Source organism: Theobroma cacao, chromosome 1, assembly GCF_053813885.1.
Source record: "Theobroma cacao isolate CCN51 chromosome 1, ASM5381388v1, whole genome shotgun sequence".
NCBI classification, from domain to species: domain Eukaryota; kingdom Viridiplantae; phylum Streptophyta; class Magnoliopsida; order Malvales; family Malvaceae; genus Theobroma; species Theobroma cacao.
Genome location: NC_142639.1, coordinates 27,008,847 through 27,032,877, shown reverse-complemented (window position 1 = coordinate 27,032,877; position 24,031 = coordinate 27,008,847).

The following is a 24,031-nucleotide window of genomic DNA, read 5'->3' as shown; positions in this document are numbered from 1 at the left end:
GTCACCCATGCCTTCGAAAGCCTTATTACTCGATTTAATAAGTTTTATAGTCTCATTATTGATTTTAAGTTGAATTTTCTTACATTTTTGGTTAAAAAAGATTATACTTGAATGTTTACCTCGAGAAACGTGAGGTTAAAACCCTCCGTTGAAAGGAAATGTCCTTTTATAGTCACCCATGCCTTCGAAAGCCTTATTACTCGATTTAAATAGTTTTATAGTCTCATTATTGATTTTAAGTTGAATTTTCTTACATTTTTGGTTAAAAAAGATTATAATTGAATGTTTACCTCGAGAAACGTGACCTTAAAACCCTCCGTGGAAAGAAAAAGTCCATTTATAGTCACCAATGCCTTCGAAAGCCTTATTACTCGATTTAAATAGTTTTATAGTCTCATTATAGATTTTAAGTTGAATTTTCTTACATTTTTGGTTAAAAAAGATTATAATTGAATGTTTACCTCAAGAAACGTGAGGTTAAAACCCTTCGTTGAAAGGAAAAGTCCTTTTATAGTCACCCATGCCTTCGAAAGCCTTATTACTCGATTTAAATAGTTTTATAGTCTCATTATTGATTTTAAGTTGAATTTTCTTACATTTTTGGTTAAAAAAGATTATAATTGAATGTTTACCTCGAGAAACGTGACCTTAAAACCCTCCGTGGAAAGAACAAGTCCATTTATAGTCACCAATGCCTTCGAAAGCCTTATTACTCGATTTAAATAGTTTTATAGTCTCATTATTGATTTTAAGTGGAATTTTCTTACATTTTTTGTTAAAAAAGATTATACTTGAATGTTTACCTCGAGAAACGTGAGGTTAAAACCCTCCGTTGAAAGGAAATGTCCTTTTATAGTCACCCATGCCTTCGAAAGCCTTATTACTCGATTTAAATAGTTTTATAGTCTCATTATTGATTTTAAGTTGAATTTTCTTACATTTTTGGTTAAAAAAGATTATACTTGAATGTTTACCTCGCGAAACGTGAGGTTAAAACCCTCCGTTGAAAGGAAAAGTCCTTTTATAGTCACCCATGCCTTCGAAAGCCTTATTACTCGATTTAATAAGTTTTATAGTCTCATTATTGATTTTAAGTTGAATTTTCTTACATTTTTGGTTAAAAAAGATTATACTTGAATGTTTACCTCGAGAAACGTGAGGTTAAAACCCTCCGTTGAAAGGAAATGTTCTTTTATAGTCACCCATGCCTTCGAAAGCCTTATTACTCGATTTAAATAGTTTTATAGTCTCATTATTGATTTTAAGTTGAATTTTCTTACATTTTTCGTTAAAAAAGATTATAATTGAATGTTTACCTCGAGAAACGTGAGGTTAAAACCCTCCGTTAAAAGGAAAAGTCCTTTTATAGTCACCCATGCCTTCGAAAGCCTTATTACTCGATTTAAATAGTTTTATAGGCTCATTATTGATTTTAAGTTGAATTTTCTTACATTTTTGGTTAAAAAAGATTATAATTGAATGTTTACCTCGAGAAACGTGACCTTAAAACCCTCCGTGGAAAGAAAAAGTCTATTTATAGTCACCAATGCCTTCGAAAGCCTTATTACTCGATTTAAATAGTTTTATAGTCTCATTATTGATTTTAAGTTGAATTTTCTTACATTTTTGGTTAAAAAAGATTATAATTGAATGTTTACCTCAAGAAACGTGAGGTTAAAACCCTTCGTTGAAAGGAAAAGTCCTTTTATAGTCACCCATGCCTTCGAAAGCCTTATTACTCGATTTAAATAGTTTTATAGTCTCATTATTGATTTTAAGTTGAATTTTCTTACATTTTTGGTTAAAAAAGATTATAATTGAATGTTTACCTCGAGAAACGTGACCTTAAAACCCTCCGTGGAAAGAACAAGTCCATTTATAGTCACCAATGCCTTCGAAAGCCTTATTACTCGATTTAAATAGTTTTATAGTCTCATTATTGATTTTAAGTTGAATTTTCTTACATTTTTTGTTAAAAAAGATTATACTTGAATGTTTACCTCGAGAAACGTGAGGTTAAAACCCTCCGTTGAAAGGAAATGTCCTTTTATAGTCACCCATGCCTTCGAAAGCCTTATTACTCGATTTAAATAGTTTTATAGTCTCATTATTGATTTTAAGTTAAATTTTCTTACATTTTTGGTTAAAAAAGATTATACTTGAATGTTTACCTCGCGAAACGTGAGGTTAAAACCCTCCGTTGAAAGGAAAAGTCCTTTTATAGTCACCCATGCCTTCGAAAGCCTTATTACTCGATTTAATAAGTTTTATAGTCTCATTATTGATTTTAAGATGAATTTTCTTACATTTTTGGTTAAAAAAGATTATACTTGAATGTTTACCTCGAGAAACGTGAGGTTAAAACCCTCCGTTGAAAGGAAATGTTCTTTTATAGTCACCCATGCCTTCGAAAGCCTTATTACTCGATTTAAATAGTTTTATAGTCTCATTATTGATTTTAAGTTGAATTTTCTTACATTTTTCGTTAAAAAAGATTATAATTGAATGTTTACCTCGAGAAACGTGAGGTTAAAACCCTCCGTTAAAAGGAAAAGTCCTTTTATAGTCACCCATGCCTTCGAAAGCCTTATTACTCGATTTAAATAGTTTTATAGTCTCATTATTAATTTTAAGTTGAATTTTCTTACAGTTTTGGTTAAAAAAGATTATAATTGAATGTTTACCTCGAGAAACGTGACCTTAAAACCCTCCGTGGAAAGAACAAGTCCATTTATAGTCACCAATGCCTTCGAAAGCCTTATTACTCGATTTAAATAGTTTTATAGTCTCATTATTGATTTTAAGTTGAATTTTCTTACATTTTTGGTTAAAAAAGATTATAATTGAATGTTTACCTCGAGAAACGTGAGGTTAAAACCCTCCGTTGAAAGGAAAAGTCCTTTTATAGTCACCAATGTCTTCGAAAGCCTTATTACTCGATTTAAATAGTTTTATAGTCTCATTATTGATTTTAAGTTGAATTTTCTTACATTTTTGGTTAAAAAAGATTATAATTGAATGTTTACCTCGAGAAACGTGAGGTTAAAACCCTCCGTTGAAAGGAAAAGTCCTTTTATAGTCACCCATGCCTTTAAAAGCCTTATTACTCGATTTATATAGTTTTATAGTCTCATTATTAATTTTAAGTTGAATTTTCTTACAGTTTTGGTTAAAAAAGATTATTATTGAATGTTTACCTCGAGAAACGTGACCTTAAAACCCTCCGGGGAAAGAAAAAGTCCATTTATAGTTACCAATGCCTTCGAAAGCCTTATTACTCGATTTAAATAGTTTTATAGTCTCATTATTGATTTTAAGTTGAATTTTCTTACATTTTTGGTTAAAAAAGATTATAATTGAATGTTTACCTCGAGAAACATGAGGTTAAAACCCTCCGTTGAAAGGAAAAGTCCTTTTATAGTCACCTATGCTTTCGAAAGCCTTATTACTCGATTTAAATAGTTTTATAGTCTCATTATTGATTTCAAGTTGAATTTTCTTACATTTTTGGTTAAAAAAGATTATAATTGAATGTTTACCTCGAGAAACGTGACCTTAAAACCCTCCGTGGAAAGAACAAGTCCATTTATAGTCACCAATGCCTTCGAAAGCCTTATTACTCGATTTAAATAGTTTTAGTCTCATTATTGATTTTAAGTTGAATTTTCTTACATTTTTGGTTAAAAAAGATTATAATTGAATGTTTACCTCGAGAAACATGAGGTTAAAACCCTCCGTTGAAAGGAAAAGTCCTTTTATAGTCACCCATGTCTTCGAAAGCCTTATTACTCGATTTAAATAGTTTTATAGTCTCATTATTGATTTTAAGTAGAATTTTCTTACATTTTTGGTTAAAAAAGATTATAATTGAATGTTTACCTCGAGAAACGTGAGGTTAAAACCCTCCGTTGAAAGGAAAAGTCCTTTTATAGTCACCCATGCCTTCGAAAGCCTTATTACTCGATTTAAATAGTTTTATAGTCTCATTATTGATTTTAAGTTGAATTTTCTTACATTTTTGGTTAAAAAATATTATAATTGAATGTTTACCTCGAGAAACGTGAGGTTAAAACCCTCCGTTGAAAGGAAAAGTCCTTTTGTAGTCACCAATGTCTTCGAAAGCCTTATTACTCGATTTAAATAGTTTTATAGTCTCATTATTGATTTTAAGTTGAATTTTCTTACATTTTTGGTTAAAAAAGATTATAATTGAATGTTTACCTCGAAAAACGTGAAGTTAAAACCCTCCGTTGAAGGAAAAAGTCCTTTTATAGTCACCTATGCCTTTAAAAGCCTTATTACTCGATTTAAATAGTTTTATAGTCTCATTATTGATTTTAAGTTGAATTTTCTTACATTTTTGGTTAAAAAAGATTATAATTGAATGTTTACCTCGAGAAACGTGACCTTAAAACCCTCCGTGGAAAGAAAAAGTCTATTTATAGTCACCAATGCCTTCGAAAGCCTTATTACTCGATTTAAATAGTTTTATAGTCTCATTATTGATTTTAAGTTGAATTTTCTTACATTTTTCGTTAAAAAAGATTATAATTGAATGTTTACCTCGAGAAACGTGAGGTTAAAACCCTCCGTTGAAAGGAAAAGTCCTTTTATAGTCACCCATGCCTTCGAAAGCCTTATTACTCGATTTAAATCGTTTTATAGTCTCATTATTGATTTTAAGTTGAATTTTCTTACATTTTTGGTTAAAAAAGATTATAATTGAATGTTTACCTCGAGAAACGTGAGGTTAAAACCCTCCGTTGAAAGGAAATGTCCTTTTATAGTCACCCATGCCTTCGAAAGCCTTATTACTCGATTTAAATAGTTTTATAGTCTCATTATTGATTTTAAGTTGAATTTTCTTACATTTTTGGTTAAAAAAGATTATACTTGAATGTTTACCTCGCGAAACGTGAGGTTAAAACCCTCCGTTGAAAGGAAAAGTCCTTTTATAGTCACCCATGCCTTCGAAAGCCTTATTACTCGATTTAAATAGTTTTAGTCTCATTATTGATTTTAAGTTGAATTTTCTTACATTTTTGGTTAAAAAAGATTATAATTGAATGTTTACCTCGAGAAACATGAGGTTAAAACCCTCCGTTGAAAGGAAAAGTCCTTTTATAGTCACCCATGTCTTCGAAAGCCTTATTACTCGATTTAAATAGTTTTATAGTCTCATTATTGATTTTAAGTAGAATTTTCTTACATTTTTGGTTAAAAAAGATTATAATTGAATGTTTACCTCGAGAAACGTGAGGTTAAAACCCTCCGTTGAAAGGAAAAGTCCTTTTACAGTCACCCATGCCTTCGAAAGCCTTATTACTCGATTTAAATAGTTTTATAGTCTCATTATTGATTTTAAGTTGAATTTTCTTACATTTTTGGTTAAAAAATATTATAATTGAATGTTTACCTCGAGAAACGTGAGGTTAAAACCCTCCGTTGAAAGGAAAAGTCCTTTTGTAGTCACCAATGTCTTCGAAAGCCTTATTACTCGATTTAAATAGTTTTATAGTCTCATTATTGATTTTAAGTTGAATTTTCTTACATTTTTGGTTAAAAAAGATTATAATTGAATGTTTACCTCGAAAAACGTGAAGTTAAAACCCTCCGTTGAAGGAAAAAGTCCTTTTATAGTCACCCATGCCTTTAAAAGCCTTATTACTCGATTTAAATAGTTTTATAGTCTCATTTTTTATTTTAAGTTGAATTTTCGTACATTTTTGGTTAAAAAAGATTATAATTGAATGTTTACCTCGAGAAACGTGACCTTAAAACCCTCCGTGGAAAGAAAAAGTCTATTTATAGTCACCAATGCCTTCGAAAGCCTTATTACTCGATTTAAATAGTTTTATAGTCTCATTATTGATTTTAAGTTGAATTTTCTTACATTTTTGGTTAAAAAAGATTATAATTGAATGTTTACCTCGAGAAACGTGAGGTTAAAACCCTCCGTTGAAAGGAAAAGTCCATTTATAGTCACCAATGCCTTCGAAAGCCTTATTACTCGATTTAAATAGTTTGATAGTCTCATTATTGATTTTAAGTTGAATTTTCTTACATTTTTGGTTAAAAAAGATTATAATTGAATGTTTACCTCGAGAAACGTGACCTTAAAACCCTCCGTGGAAAGAAAAAGTCCATTTATAGTCACCAATGCCTTCGAAAGCCTTATTACTAGATTTAAATAGTTTTATAGTCTCATTATTGATTTTAAGTTGAATTTTCTTACATTTTTGGTTAAAAAAGATTATACTTGAATGTTTACCTCGAGAAACGTGAGGTTAAAACCCTCCGTTGAAAGGAAATGTCCTTTTATAGTCACCCATGCCTTCGAAAGCCTTATTACTCGATTTAAATAGTTTTATAGTCTCATTATTGATTTTAAGTTGAATTTTCTTACATTTTTGGTTAAAAAAGATTATAATTGAATGTTTACCTCGAGAAACGTGAGGTTAAAACCCTCCGTTGAAAGGAAAAGTCCTTTTATAGTCACCCATGCCTTCGAAAGCCTTATTACTCGATTTAAATCGTTTTATAGTCTCATTATTGATTTTAAGTTGAATTTTCTTACATTTTTGGTTAAAAAAGATTATAATTGAATGTTTACCTCGAGAAACGTGAGGTTAAAACCCTCCGTTGAAAGGAAAAGTCTTTTTATAGTCGCCCATGTCTTCGAAAGCCTTATTAATCGATTTAAATAGTTTTATAGTCTCATTATTGATTTTAAGTTGAATTTTCTTACATTTTTGGTTAAAAAAGATTATAATTGAATGTTTACCTCGAGAAACGTGAGGTTAAAACCCTCCGTTGAAAGGAAAAGTCCATTTATAGTCACCAATGCCTTCGAAAGCCTTATTACTCGATTTAAATAGTTTGATAGTCTCATTATTGATTTTAAGTTGAATTTTCTTACATTTTTGGTTAAAAAAGATTATAATTGAATGTTTACCTTGAGAAACGTGACCTTAAAACCCTCCGTGGAAAGAAAAAGTCCATTTATAGTCACCAATGCCTTCGAAAGCCTTATTACTAGATTTAAATAGTTTTATAGTCTCATTATTGATTTTAAGTTGAATTTTCTTACATTTTTGGTTAAAAAAGATTATACTTGAATGTTTACCTCGAGAAACGTGAGGTTAAAACCCTCCGTTGAAAGGAAATGTCCTTTTATAGTCACCCATGCCTTCGAAAGCCTTATTACTCGATTTAAATAGTTTTATAGTCTCATTATTGATTTTAAGTTGAATTTTCTTACATTTTTGGTTAAAAAAGATTATAATTGAATGTTTACCTCGAAAAACGTGAAGTTAAAACCCTCCGTTGAAGGAAAAAGTCCTTTTATAGTCACCCATGCCTTTAAAAGCCTTATTACTCGATTTAAATAGTTTTATAGTCTCATTATTGATTTTAAGTTGAATTTTCTTACATTTTTGGTTAAAAAAGATTATAATTGAATGTTTACCTCGAGAAACGTGACCTTAAAACCCTCCGTGGAAAGAAAAAGTCTATTTATAGTCACCAATGCCTTCGAAAGCCTTATTACTCGATTTAAATAGTTTTATAGTCTCATTATTGATTTTAAGTTGAATTTTCTTACATTTTTGGTTAAAAAAGATTATAATTGAATGTTTACCTCGAGAAACGTGAGGTTAAAACCCTCCGTTGAAAGGAAAAGTCCTTTTATAGTCACCCATGCCTTCGAAAGCCTTATTACTCGATTTAAATCGTTTTATAGTCTCATTATTGATTTTAAGTTGAATTTTCTTACATTTTTGGTTAAAAAAGATTATAATTGGATGTTTACCTCGAGAAACGTGAGGTTAAAACCCTCCGTTGAAAGGAAATGTCCTTTTATAGTCACCCATGCCTTCGAAAGCCTTATTACTCGATTTAAATAGTTTTATAGTCTCATTATTGATTTTAAGTTGAATTTTCTTACATTTTTGGTTAAAAAAGATTATACTTGAATGTTTACCTCGCGAAACGTGAGGTTAAAACCCTCCGTTGAAAGGAAAAGTCCTTTTATAGTCACCCATGCCTTCGAAAGCCTTATTACTCGATTTAAATAGTTTTAGTCTCATTATTGATTTTAAGTTGAATTTTCTTACATTTTTGGTTAAAAAAGATTATAATTGAATGTTTACCTCGAGAAACATGAGGTTAAAACCCTCCGTTGAAAGGAAAAGTCCTTTTATAGTCACCCATGTCTTCGAAAGCCTTATTACTCGATTTAAATAGTTTTATAGTCTCATTATTGATTTTAAGTAGAATTTTCTTACATTTTTGGTTAAAAAAGATTATAATTGAATGTTTACCTCGAGAAACGTGAGGTTAAAACCCTCCGTTGAAAGGAAAAGTCCTTTTACAGTCACCCATGCCTTCGAAAGCCTTATTACTCGATTTAAATAGTTTTATAGTCTCATTATTGATTTTAAGTTGAATTTTCTTACATTTTTGGTTAAAAAATATTATAATTGAATGTTTACCTCGAGAAACGTGAGGTTAAAACCCTCCGTTGAAAGGAAAAGTCCTTTTGTAGTCACCAATGTCTTCGAAAGCCTTATTACTCGATTTAAATAGTTTTATAGTCTCATTATTGATTTTAAGTTGAATTTTCTTACATTTTTGGTTAAAAAAGATTATAATTGAATGTTTACCTCGAAAAACGTGAAGTTAAAACCCTCCGTTGAAGGAAAAAGTCCTTTTATAGTCACCCATGCCTTTAAAAGCCTTATTACTCGATTTAAATAGTTTTATAGTCTCATTTTTTATTTTAAGTTGAATTTTCTTATATTTTTGGTTAAAAAAGATTATAATTGAATGTTTACCTCGAGAAACGTGACCTTAAAACCCTCCGTGGAAATAAAAAGTCTATTTATAGTCACCAATGCCTTCGAAAGCCTTATTACTCGATTTAAATAGTTTTATAGTCTCATTATTGATTTTAAGTTGAATTTTCTTACATTTTTGGTTAAAAAAGATTATAATTGAATGTTTACCTCGAGAAACGTGAGGTTAAAACCCTCCGTTGAAAGGAAAAGTCCATTTATAGTCACCAATGCCTTCGAAAGCCTTATTACTCGATTTAAATAGTTTGATAGTCTCATTATTGATTTTAAGTTGAATTTTCTTACATTTTTGGTTAAAAAAGATTATAATTGAATGTTTACCTCGAGAAACGTGACCTTAAAACCCTCCGTGGAAAGAAAAAGTCCATTTATAGTCACCAATGCCTTCGAAAGCCTTATTACTAGATTTAAATAGTTTTATAGTCTCATTATTGATTTTAAGTTGAATTTTCTTACATTTTTGGTTAAAAAAGATTATAATTGAATGTTTACCTCGAGAAACGTGAGGTTAAAACCCTCCGTTGAAAGGAAAAGTCCATTTATAGTCACCAATGCCTTCGAAAGCCTTATTACTCGATTTAAATAGTTTGATAGTCTCATTATTGATTTTAAGTTGAATTTTCTTACATTTTTGGTTAAAAAAGATTATAATTGAATGTTTACCTCGAGAAACGTGACCTTAAAACCCTCCGTGGAAAGAAAAAGTCCATTTATAGTCACCAATGCCTTCGAAAGCCTTATTACTAGATTTAAATAGTTTTATAGTCTCATTATTGATTTTAAGTTGAATTTTCTTACATTTTTGGTTAAAAAAGATTATAATTGAATGTTTACCTCGAGAAACGTGAGGTTAAAACCCTCCGTTGAAAGGAAAAGTCCATTTATAGTCACCAATGCCTTCGAAAGCCTTATTACTCGATTTAAATAGTTTGATAGTCTCATTATTGATTTTAAGTTGAATTTTCTTACATTTTTGGTTAAAAAAGATTATAATTGAATGTTTACCTCGAGAAACGTGACCTTAAAACCCTCCGTGGAAAGAAAAAGTCCATTTATAGTCACCAATGCCTTCGAAAGCCTTATTACTAGATTTAAATAGTTTTATAGTCTCATTATTGATTTTAAGTTGAATTTTCTTACATTTTTGGTTAAAAAAGATTATACTTGAATGTTTACCTCGAGAAACGTGAGGTTAAAACCCTCCGTTGAAAGGAAATGTCCTTTTATAGTCACCCATGCCTTCGAAAGCCTTATTACTCGATTTAAATAGTTTTATAGTCTCATTATTGATTTTAAGTTGAATTTTCTTACATTTTTGGTTAAAAAAGATTATAATTGAATGTTTACCTCGAGAAACGTGAGGTTAAAACCCTCCGTTGAAAGGAAAAGTCCTTTTATAGTCACCCATGCCTTCGAAAGCCTTATTACTCGATTTAAATCGTTTTATAGTCTCATTATTGATTTTAAGTTGAATTTTCTTACATTTTTGGTTAAAAAAGATTATAATTGAATGTTTACCTCGAGAAACGTGAGGTTAAAACCCTCCGTTGAAAGGAAAAGTCTTTTTATAGTCGCCCATGTCTTCGAAAGCCTTATTAATCGATTTAAATAGTTTTATAGTCTCATTATTGATTTTAAGTTGAATTTTCTTACATTTTTGGTTAAAAAAGATTATAATTGAATGTTTACCTCGAGAAACGTGAGGTTAAAACCCTCCGTTGAAAGGAAAAGTCCATTTATAGTCACCAATGCCTTCGAAAGCCTTATTACTCGATTTAAATAGTTTGATAGTCTCATTATTGATTTTAAGTTGAATTTTCTTACATTTTTGGTTAAAAAAGATTATAATTGAATGTTTACCTTGAGAAACGTGACCTTAAAACCCTCCGTGGAAAGAAAAAGTCCATTTATAGTCACCAATGCCTTCGAAAGCCTTATTACTAGATTTAAATAGTTTTATAGTCTCATTATTGATTTTAAGTTGAATTTTCTTACATTTTTGGTTAAAAAAGATTATACTTGAATGTTTACCTCGAGAAACGTGAGGTTAAAACCCTCCGTTGAAAGGAAAAGTCCTTTTATAGTCACTCATGCCTTCGAAAGCCTTATTACTCGATTTAAATCGTTTTATAGTCTCATTCTTGATTTTAAGTTGAATTTTCTTACATTTTTGGTTAAAAAAGATTATAATTGAATGTTTACCTCGAGAAACGTGAGGTTAAAACCCTCCGTTGAAAGGAAAAGTCTTTTTATAGTCGCCCATGTCTTCGAAAGCCTTATTAATCGATTTAAATAGTTTTATAGTCTCATTATTGATTTTAAGTTGAATTTTCTTACATTTTTGGTTAAAAAAGATTATAATTGAATGTTTACCTCGAGAAACGTGAGGTTAAAACCCTCCGTTGAAAGGAAAAGTCCATTTATAGTCACCAATGCCTTCGAAAGCCTTATTACTCGATTTAAATAGTTTGATAGTCTCATTATTGATTTTAAGTTGAATTTTCTTACATTTTTGGTTAAAAAAGATTATAATTGAATGTTTACCTTGAGAAACGTGACCTTAAAACCCTCCGTGGAAAGAAAAAGTCCATTTATAGTCACCAATGCCTTCGAAAGCCTTATTACTAGATTTAAATAGTTTTATAGTCTCATTATTGATTTTAAGTTGAATTTTCTTACATTTTTGGTTAAAAAAGATTATACTTGAATGTTTACCTCGAGAAACGTGAGGTTAAAACCCTCCGTTGAAAGGAAATGTCCTTTTATAGTCACCCATGCCTTCGAAAGCCTTATTACTCGATTTAAATAGTTTTATAGTCTCATTATTGATTTTAAGTTGAATTTTCTTACATTTTTGGTTAAAAAAGATTATAATTGAATGTTTACCTCGAAAAACGTGAAGTTAAAACCCTCCGTTGAAGGAAAAAGTCCTTTTATAGTCACCCATGCCTTTAAAAGCCTTATTACTCGATTTAAATAGTTTTATAGTCTCATTATTGATTTTAAGTTGAATTTTCTTACATTTTTGGTTAAAAAAGATTATAATTGAATGTTTACCTCGAGAAACGTGACCTTAAAACCCTCCGTGGAAAGAAAAAGTCTATTTATAGTCACCAATGCCTTCGAAAGCCTTATTACTCGATTTAAATAGTTTTATAGTCTCATTATTGATTTTAAGTTGAATTTTCTTACATTTTTGGTTAAAAAAGATTATAATTGAATGTTTACCTCGAGAAACGTGAGGTTAAAACCCTCCGTTGAAAGGAAAAGTCCTTTTATAGTCACCCATGCCTTCGAAAGCCTTATTACTCGATTTAAATCGTTTTATAGTCTCATTATTGATTTTAAGTTGAATTTTCTTACATTTTTGGTTAAAAAAGATTATAATTGGATGTTTACCTCGAGAAACGTGAGGTTAAAACCCTCCGTTGAAAGGAAATGTCCTTTTATAGTCACCCATGCCTTCGAAAGCCTTATTACTCGATTTAAATAGTTTTATAGTCTCATTATTGATTTTAAGTTGAATTTTCTTACATTTTTGGTTAAAAAAGATTATACTTGAATGTTTACCTCGCGAAACGTGAGGTTAAAACCCTCCGTTGAAAGGAAAAGTCCTTTTATAGTCACCCATGCCTTCGAAAGCCTTATTACTCGATTTAAATAGTTTTAGTCTCATTATTGATTTTAAGTTGAATTTTCTTACATTTTTGGTTAAAAAAGATTATAATTGAATGTTTACCTCGAGAAACATGAGGTTAAAACCCTCCGTTGAAAGGAAAAGTCCTTTTATAGTCACCCATGTCTTCGAAAGCCTTATTACTCGATTTAAATAGTTTTATAGTCTCATTATTGATTTTAAGTAGAATTTTCTTACATTTTTGGTTAAAAAAGATTATAATTGAATGTTTACCTCGAGAAACGTGAGGTTAAAACCCTCCGTTGAAAGGAAAAGTCCTTTTACAGTCACCCATGCCTTCGAAAGCCTTATTACTCGATTTAAATAGTTTTATAGTCTCATTATTGATTTTAAGTTGAATTTTCTTACATTTTTGGTTAAAAAATATTATAATTGAATGTTTACCTCGAGAAACGTGAGGTTAAAACCCTCCGTTGAAAGGAAAAGTCCTTTTGTAGTCACCAATGTCTTCGAAAGCCTTATTACTCGATTTAAATAGTTTTATAGTCTCATTATTGATTTTAAGTTGAATTTTCTTACATTTTTGGTTAAAAAAGATTATAATTGAATGTTTACCTCGAAAAACGTGAAGTTAAAACCCTCCGTTGAAGGAAAAAGTCCTTTTATAGTCACCCATGCCTTTAAAAGCCTTATTACTCGATTTAAATAGTTTTATAGTCTCATTTTTTATTTTAAGTTGAATTTTCTTATATTTTTGGTTAAAAAAGATTATAATTGAATGTTTACCTCGAGAAACGTGACCTTAAAACCCTCCGTGGAAATAAAAAGTCTATTTATAGTCACCAATGCCTTCGAAAGCCTTATTACTCGATTTAAATAGTTTTATAGTCTCATTATTGATTTTAAGTTGAATTTTCTTACATTTTTGGTTAAAAAAGATTATAATTGAATGTTTACCTCGAGAAACGTGAGGTTAAAACCCTCCGTTGAAAGGAAAAGTCCATTTATAGTCACCAATGCCTTCGAAAGCCTTATTACTCGATTTAAATAGTTTGATAGTCTCATTATTGATTTTAAGTTGAATTTTCTTACATTTTTGGTTAAAAAAGATTATAATTGAATGTTTACCTCGAGAAACGTGACCTTAAAACCCTCCGTGGAAAGAAAAAGTCCATTTATAGTCACCAATGCCTTCGAAAGCCTTATTACTAGATTTAAATAGTTTTATAGTCTCATTATTGATTTTAAGTTGAATTTTCTTACATTTTTGGTTAAAAAAGATTATAATTGAATGTTTACCTCGAGAAACGTGAGGTTAAAACCCTCCGTTGAAAGGAAAAGTCCATTTATAGTCACCAATGCCTTCGAAAGCCTTATTACTCGATTTAAATAGTTTGATAGTCTCATTATTGATTTTAAGTTGAATTTTCTTACATTTTTGGTTAAAAAAGATTATAATTGAATGTTTACCTCGAGAAACGTGACCTTAAAACCCTCCGTGGAAAGAAAAAGTCCATTTATAGTCACCAATGCCTTCGAAAGCCTTATTACTAGATTTAAATAGTTTTATAGTCTCATTATTGATTTTAAGTTGAATTTTCTTACATTTTTGGTTAAAAAAGATTATAATTGAATGTTTACCTCGAGAAACGTGAGGTTAAAACCCTCCGTTGAAAGGAAAAGTCCATTTATAGTCACCAATGCCTTCGAAAGCCTTATTACTCGATTTAAATAGTTTGATAGTCTCATTATTGATTTTAAGTTGAATTTTCTTACATTTTTGGTTAAAAAAGATTATAATTGAATGTTTACCTCGAGAAACGTGACCTTAAAACCCTCCGTGGAAAGAAAAAGTCCATTTATAGTCACCAATGCCTTCGAAAGCCTTATTACTAGATTTAAATAGTTTTATAGTCTCATTATTGATTTTAAGTTGAATTTTCTTACATTTTTGGTTAAAAAAGATTATACTTGAATGTTTACCTCGAGAAACGTGAGGTTAAAACCCTCCGTTGAAAGGAAATGTCCTTTTATAGTCACCCATGCCTTCGAAAGCCTTATTACTCGATTTAAATAGTTTTATAGTCTCATTATTGATTTTAAGTTGAATTTTCTTACATTTTTGGTTAAAAAAGATTATAATTGAATGTTTACCTCGAGAAACGTGAGGTTAAAACCCTCCGTTGAAAGGAAAAGTCCTTTTATAGTCACCCATGCCTTCGAAAGCCTTATTACTCGATTTAAATCGTTTTATAGTCTCATTATTGATTTTAAGTTGAATTTTCTTACATTTTTGGTTAAAAAAGATTATAATTGAATGTTTACCTCGAGAAACGTGAGGTTAAAACCCTCCGTTGAAAGGAAAAGTCTTTTTATAGTCGCCCATGTCTTCGAAAGCCTTATTAATCGATTTAAATAGTTTTATAGTCTCATTATTGATTTTAAGTTGAATTTTCTTACATTTTTGGTTAAAAAAGATTATAATTGAATGTTTACCTCGAGAAACGTGAGGTTAAAACCCTCCGTTGAAAGGAAAAGTCCATTTATAGTCACCAATGCCTTCGAAAGCCTTATTACTCGATTTAAATAGTTTGATAGTCTCATTATTGATTTTAAGTTGAATTTTCTTACATTTTTGGTTAAAAAAGATTATAATTGAATGTTTACCTTGAGAAACGTGACCTTAAAACCCTCCGTGGAAAGAAAAAGTCCATTTATAGTCACCAATGCCTTCGAAAGCCTTATTACTAGATTTAAATAGTTTTATAGTCTCATTATTGATTTTAAGTTGAATTTTCTTACATTTTTGGTTAAAAAAGATTATACTTGAATGTTTACCTCGAGAAACGTGAGGTTAAAACCCTCCGTTGAAAGGAAATGTCCTTTTATAGTCACCCATGCCTTCGAAAGCCTTATTACTCGATTTAAATAGTTTTATAGTCTCATTATTGATTTTAAGTTGAATTTTCTTACATTTTTGGTTAAAAAAGATTATACTTGAATGTTTACCTCGAGAAACGTGAGGTTAAAACCCTCCGTTGAAAGGAAAAGTCCTTTTATAGTCACCCATGCCTTTAAAAGCCTTATTACTCGATTTATATAGTTTTATAGTCTCATTATTAATTTTAAGTTGAATTTTCTTACAGTTTTGGTTAAAAAAGATTATAATTGAATGTTTACCTCGAGAAACGTGACCTTAAAACCCTCCGTGGAAAGAAAAAGTCTATTTATAGTCACCAATGCCTTCGAAAGCCTTATTACTCGATTTAAATAGTTTTATAGTCTCATTATTGATTTTAAGTTGAATTTTCTTACATTTTTGGTTAAAAAAGATTATAATTGAATGTTTACCTCGAGAAACGTGAGGTTAAAACCCTCCGTTGAAAGGAAAAGTCCTTTTATAGTCACCCATGCCTTCGAAAGCCTTATTACTCGATTTAAATCGTTTTATAGTCTCATTATTGATTTTAAGTTGAATTTTCTTACATTTTTGGTTAAAAAAGATTATAATTGAATGTTTACCTCGAGAAACGTGAGGTTAAAACCCTCCGTTGAAAGGAAATGTCCTTTTATAGTCACCCATGCCTTCGAAAGCCTTATTACTCGATTTAAATAGTTTTATAGTCTCATTATTGATTTTAAGTTGAATTTTCTTACATTTTTGGTTAAAAAATATTATAATTGAATGTTTACCTCGAGAAACGTGAGGTTAAAACCCTCCGTTGAAAGGAAAAGTCCTTTTGTAGTCACCAATGTCTTCGAAAGCCTTATTACTCGATTTAAATAGTTTTATAGTCTCATTATTGATTTTAAGTTGAATTTTCTTACATTTTTGGTTAAAAAAGATTATAATTGAATGTTTACCTCGAAAAACGTGAAGTTAAAACCCTCCGTTGAAGGAAAAAGTCCTTTTATAGTCACCCATGCCTTTAAAAGCCTTATTACTCGATTTAAATAGTTTTATAGTCTCATTTTTGATTTTAAGTTGAATTTTCTTACATTTTTGGTTAAAAAAGATTATAATTGAATGTTTACCTCGAAAAACGTGAAGTTAAAACCCTCCGTTGAAGGAAAAAGTCCATTTATAGTCACCGATGCCTTCGAAAGCCTTATTACTCGATTTAAATAGTTTTATAGTCTCATTATTGATTTTAAGTTGAATTTTCTTACATTTTTGGTTAAAAAAGATTATAATTGAATGTTTACCTCGAGAAACGTGAGGTTAAAACCCTCCGTTGAAAGGAAAAGTCCTTTTATAGTCACCCATGCCTTTAAAAGCTTTATTACTCGATTTAAATAGTTTTATAGTCTCATTATTGATTTTAAGTTTAATTTTCTTACATTTTTGGTTAAAAAAGATTATAATTGAATGTTTACCTCGAGAAACGTGGGCTTAAAATACTCCATTGAAAGGAAAAGTCCATTTATAGTCACCCATGCCTTCGAAAGCCTTATTACTCGATTTAAATAGTTTTATAGTCTCATTATTGATTTTAAGTTGAATTTTCTTACATTTTTGTTTAAAAAAGATTATAATTGAATGTTTACCTCGAGAAACGTGGGCTTAAAATACTCCATTGAAAGGAAAAGTCCATTTATAGTCACCCATGCCTTCGAAAGCCTTATTACTCGATTTAAATAGTTTTATAGTCTCATTATTGATTTTAATTTGAATTTTCTTACATTTTTGGTTAAAAAAGATTATAATTGAATGTTTACCTCGAGCAACGTGAGATTAAAACCCTCCGTTGAAAGGAAAAGTCATTTTATAGTCACCAATACCTTCGAAAGCCTTATTACTCGATTTAAATAGTTTTATAGTCTCATTATTGATTTTAAGTTGAATTTTCTTACATTTTTTATTAAAAAAGATTATAATTGAATGCTTACCTCAAGAAACGTGAGGTTAAAACCCTCCGTTGAAAGGAAAAGTCCTTTTATAGTCACCCATCCCTTTAAAAGCCTTATTACTCGATTTAAATAGTTTTATAGTCTCATTATTGATTTTAAGTTGAATTTTCTTACATTTTTCGTTAAAGAAGATTATAATTGAATGTTTACCTCTAGAAACGTGAGGTTAAAACCCTCCGTTGAAAGGAAAAGTCCTTTTATAGTCACCCATGCCTTCGAAAGCCTTATTACTCGATTTAAATAATTTTATAGTCTCATTATTGATTTTAAGTTGAATTTTCTTATATTTTTGGTTAAGAAAGATTGTAATTGAATGTTTACCTCGAGAAACGTGACCTTAAAACCCTCCGTGGAAAGAAAAAGTCCATTTATAGTCACCGATGCCTTCGAAAGCCTTATTACTCGATTTAAATAGTTTTATAGTCTCATTATTGATTTTAAGTTGAATTTTCTTACATTTTTGGTTAAAAAAGATTATAATTGAATGTTTACCTCGAGAAACGTGAGGTTAAAACCCTCCGTTGAAAGGAAAAGTCCTTTTATAGTCACCCATGCCATTAAAAGCCTTATTACTCGATTTAAATAGTTTTATAGTCTCATTATTGATTTTAAGTTGAATTTTCTTACATTTTTCGTTAAAGAAGATTATAATTGAATGTTTACCTCCAGAAAAGTGAGGTTAAAACCCTCCGTTGAAAGGAAAAGTCCTTTTATAGTCACCCATGCCTTCGAAAGCCTTATTACTCAATTTAAAGAATTTTATAGTCTCATTATTGATTTTAAGTTGAATTTTTTTATATTTTTGGTTAAGAAAGATTATAATTGAATGTTTACCTCGAGAAACGTGAGGTTAAAACCCTCCGTTGAAAGGAAAAGTCCTTTTATAGTCACCCATGCCATTAAAAGCCTTATTACTCGATTTAAATAGTTTTATAGTCTCATTATTGATTTTAAGTTGAATTTTCTTACATTTTTCATTAAAGAAGATTATAATTGAATGCTTACCTCGAGAAACGTGAGGTTAAAACCCTCCGTTGAAAGGAAAAGTCCTTTTCTAGTCACCCATGCCATTAAAAGCCTTATTACTCGATTTAAATAGTTTTATAGTCTCATTATTGATTTTAAGTTGAATTTTCTTACATTTTTGGTTAAAGAAGATTATAATTGAATGTTTACCTCGAGAAACGTGAGGTTAAAACCCTCCGTTGAAAGGAAAAGTCCTTTTATAGTCACCCATGCCTTCGAAAGCCTTATTACTCGATTTAAATAATTTTATAGTCTTATTATTGATTTTAAGTTGAATTTTCTTATATTTTTGGTTAAGAAAGATTATAATTGAATGTTTACCTCGAGAAACGTGACCTTAAAACCCTGCGTGGAAAGAAAAAGTCCATTTATAGTCACCAATGCCTTCGAAAGCCTTATTACTCGATTTAAATAGTTTTATAGTCTCATTATTGATTTTAAGTTGAATTTTCATACATTTTTGGTTAAAAAAGATTATAATTGAATGTTTACCTCGAGAAACGTGAGGTTAAAACCCTCCGTTGAAAGGAAAAGTCCATTTATAGTCACCAATGCCTTCGAAAGCCTTATTACTCGATTTAAATAGTTTGATAGTCTCATTATTGATTTTAAGTTGAATTTTCTTACATTTTTGGTTAAAAAAGATTATAATTGAATGTTTACCTCGAGAAACGTGACCTTAAAACCCTCCGTGGAAAGAAAAAGTCCATTTATAGTCACCAATGCCTTCGAAAGCCTTATTACTAGATTTAAATAGTTTTATAGTCTCATTATTGATTTTAAGTTGAATTTTCTTACATTTTTGGTTAAAAAAGATTATAATTGAATGTTTACCTCGAGAAACGTGAGGTTAAAACCCTCCGTTGAAAGGAAAAGTCCATTTATAGTCACCAATGCCTTCGAAAGCCTTATTACTCGATTTAAATAGTTTGATAGTCTCATTATTGATTTTAAGTTGAATTTTCTTACATTTTTGGTTAAAAAAGATTATAATTGAATGTTTACCTCGAGAAACGTGACCTTAAAACCCTCCGTGGAAAGAAAAAGTCCATTTATAGTCACCAATGCCTTCGAAAGCCTTATTACTAGATTTAAATAGTTTTATAGTCTCATTATTGATTTTAAGTTGAATTTTCTTACATTTTAGGTTAAAAAAGATTATACTTGAATGTTTACCTCGAGAAACGTGAGGTTAAAACCCTCCGTTGAAAGGAAATGTCCTTTTATAGTCACCCATGCCTTCGAAAGCCTTATTACTCGATTTAAATAGTTTTATAGTCTCATTATTGATTTTAAGTTGAATTTTCTTACATTTTTGGTTAAAAAAGATTATAATTGAATGTTTACCTCGAGAAACGTGAGGTTAAAACCCTCCGTTGAAAGGAAAAGTCCTTTTATAGTCACCCATGCCTTCGAAAGCCTTATTACTCGATTTAAATCGTTTTATAGTCTCATTATTGATTTTAAGTTGAATTTTCTTACATTTTTGGTTAAAAAAGATTATAATTGAATGTTTACCTCGAGAAACGTGAGGTTAAAACCCTCCGTTGAAAGGAAAAGTCTTTTTATAGTCGCCCATGTCTTCGAAAGCCTTATTAATCGATTTAAATAGTTTTATAGTCTCATTATTGATTTTAAGTTGAATTTTCTTACATTTTTGGTTAAAAAAGATTATAATTGAATGTTTACCTCGAGAAACGTGAGGTTAAAACCCTCCGTTGAAAGGAAAAGTCCATTTATAGTCACCAATGCCTTCGAAAGCCTTATTACTCGATTTAAATAGTTTGATAGTCTCATTATTGATTTTAAGTTGAATTTTCTTACATTTTTGGTTAAAAAAGATTATAATTGAATGTTTACCTTGAGAAACGTGACCTTAAAACCCTCCGTGGAAAGAAAAAGTCCATTTATAGTCACCAATGCCTTCGAAAGCCTTATTACTAGATTTAAATAGTTTTATAGTCTCATTATTGATTTTAAGTTGAATTTTCTTACATTTTTGGTTAAAAAAGATTATACTTGAATGTTTACCTCGAGAAACGTGAGGTTAAAACCCTCCGTTGAAAGGAAATGTCCTTTTATAGTCACCCATGCCTTCGAAAGCCTTATTACTCGATTTAAATAGTTTTATAGTCTCATTATTGATTTTAAGTTGAATTTTCTTACATTTTTGGTTAAAAAAGATTATACTTGAATGTTTACCTCGAGAAACGTGAGGTTAAAACCCTCCGTTGAAAGGAAAAGTCCTTTTATAGTCACCCATGCCTTTAAAAGCCTTATTACTCGATTTATATAGTTTTATAGTCTCATTATTAATTTTAAGTTGAATTTTCTTACAGTTTTGGTTAAAAAAGATTATAATTGAATGTTTACCTCGAGAAACGTGACCTTAAAACCCTCCGTGGAAAGAAAAAGTCTATTTATAGTCACCAATGCCTTCGAAAGCCTTATTACTCGATTTAAATAGTTTTATAGTCTCATTATTGATTTTAAGTTGAATTTTCTTACATTTTTGGTTAAAAAAGATTATAATTGAATGTTTACCTCGAGAAACGTGAGGTTAAAACCCTCCGTTGAAAGGAAAAGTCCTTTTATAGTCACCCATGCCTTCGAAAGCCTTATTACTCGATTTAAATCGTTTTATAGTCTCATTATTGATTTTAAGTTGAATTTTCTTACATTTTTGGTTAAAAAAGATTATAATTGAATGTTTACCTCGAGAAACGTGAGGTTAAAACCCTCCGTTGAAAGGAAATGTCCTTTTATAGTCACCCATGCCTTCGAAAGCCTTATTACTCGATTTAAATAGTTTTATAGTCTCATTATTGATTTTAAGTTGAATTTTCTTACATTTTTGGTTAAAAAATATTATAATTGAATGTTTACCTCGAGAAACGTGAGGTTAAAACCCTCCGTTGAAAGGAAAAGTCCTTTTGTAGTCACCAATGTCTTCGAAAGCCTTATTACTCGATTTAAATAGTTTTATAGTCTCATTATTGATTTTAAGTTGAATTTTCTTACATTTTTGGTTAAAAAAGATTATAATTGAATGTTTACCTCGAAAAACGTGAAGTTAAAACCCTCCGTTGAAGGAAAAAGTCCTTTTATAGTCACCCATGCCTTTAAAAGCCTTATTACTCGATTTAAATAGTTTTATAGTCTCATTTTTGATTTTAAGTTGAATTTTCTTACATTTTTGGTTAAAAAAGATTATAATTGAATGTTTACCTCGAAAAACGTGAAGTTAAAACCCTCCGTTGAAGGAAAAAGTCCATTTATAGTCACCGATGCCTTCGAAAGCCTTATTACTCGATTTAAATAGTTTTATAGTCTCATTATTGATTTTAAGTTGAATTTTCTTACATTTTTGGTTAAAAAAGATTATAATTGAATGTTTACCTCGAGAAACGTGAGGTTAAAACCCTCCGTTGAAAGGAAAAGTCCTTTTATAGTCACCCATGCCTTTAAAAGCTTTATTACTCGATTTAAATAGTTTTATAGTCTCATTATTGATTTTAAGTTTAATTTTCTTACATTTTTGGTTAAAAAAGATTATAATTGAATGTTTACCTCGAGAAACGTGGGCTTAAAATACTCCATTGAAAGGAAAAGTCCATTTATAGTCACCCATGCCTTCGAAAGCCTTATTACTCGATTTAAATAGTTTTATAGTCTCATTATTGATTTTAAGTTGAATTTTCTTACATTTTTGTTTAAAAAAGATTATAATTGAATGTTTACCTCGAGAAACGTGGGCTTAAAATACTCCATTGAAAGGAAAAGTCCATTTATAGTCACCCATGCCTTCGAAAGCCTTATTACTCGATTTAAATAGTTTTATAGTCTCATTATTGATTTTAATTTGAATTTTCTTACATTTTTGGTTAAAAAAGATTATAATTGAATGTTTACCTCGAGCAACGTGAGGTTAAAACCCTCCGTTGAAAGGAAAAGTCATTTTATAGTCACCAATACCTTCGAAAGCCTTATTACTCGATTTAAATAGTTTTATAGTCTCATTATTGATTTTAAGTTGAATTTTCTTACATTTTTTATTAAAAAAGATTATAATTGAATGCTTACCTCAAGAAACGTGAGGTTAAAACCCTCCGTTGAAAGGAAAAGTCCTTTTATAGTCACCCATGCCATTAAAAGCCTTATTACTCGATTTAAATAGTTTTATAGTCTCATTATTGATTTTAAGTTGAATTTTCTTACATTTTTGGTTAAAGAAGATTATAATTGAATGTTTACCTCGAGAAACGTGAGGTTAAAACCCTCCGTTGAAAGGAAATGTCCTTTTATAGTCACCCATGCCTTCGAAAGCCTTATTACTCGATTTAAATAGTTTGATAGTCTCATTATTGATTTTAAGTTGAATTTTCTTACATTTTTGGTTAAAAAAGATTATAATTGAATGTTTACCTTGAGAAACGTGACCTTAAAACCCTCCGTGGAAAGAAAAAGTCCATTTATAGTCACCAATGCCTTCGAAAGCCTTATTACTAGATTTAAATAGTTTTATAGTCTCATTATTGATTTTAAGTTGAATTTTCTTACATTTTTGGTTAAAAAAGATTATACTTGAATGTTTACCTCGAGAAACGTGAGGTTAAAACCCTCCGTTGAAAGGAAATGTCCTTTTATAGTCACCCATGCCTTCGAAAGCCTTATTACTCGATTTAAATAGTTTTATAGTCTCATTATTGATTTTAAGTTGAATTTTCTTACATTTTTGGTTAAAAAAGATTATACTTGAATGTTTACCTCGAGAAACGTGAGGTTAAAACCCTCCGTTGAAAGGAAAAGTCCTTTTATAGTCACCCATGCCTTTAAAAGCCTTATTACTCGATTTATATAGTTTTATAGTCTCATTATTAATTTTAAGTTGAATTTTCTTACAGTTTTGGTTAAAAAAGATTATAATTGAATGTTTACCTCGAGAAACGTGACCTTAAAACCCTCCGTGGAAAGAAAAAGTCTATTTATAGTCACCAATGCCTTCGAAAGCCTTATTACTCGATTTAAATAGTTTTATAGTCTCATTATTGATTTTAAGTTGAATTTTCTTACATTTTTGGTTAAAAAAGATTATAATTGAATGTTTACCTCGAGAAACGTGAGGTTAAAACCCTCCGTTGAAAGGAAAAGTCCTTTTATAGTCACCCATGCCTTCGAAAGCCTTATTACTCGATTTAAATCGTTTTATAGTCTCATTATTGATTTTAAGTTGAATTTTCTTACATTTTTGGTTAAAAAAGATTATAATTGAATGTTTACCTCGAGAAACGTGAGGTTAAAACCCTCCGTTGAAAGGAAATGTCCTTTTATAGTCACCCATGCCTTCGAAAGCCTTATTACTCGATTTAAATAGTTTTATAGTCTCATTATTGATTTTAAGTTGAATTTTCTTACATTTTTGGTTAAAAAATATTATAATTGAATGTTTACCTCGAGAAACGTGAGGTTAAAACCCTCCGTTGAAAGGAAAAGTCCTTTTGTAGTCACCAATGTCTTCGAAAGCCTTATTACTCGATTTAAATAGTTTTATAGTCTCATTATTGATTTTAAGTTGAATTTTCTTACATTTTTGGTTAAAAAA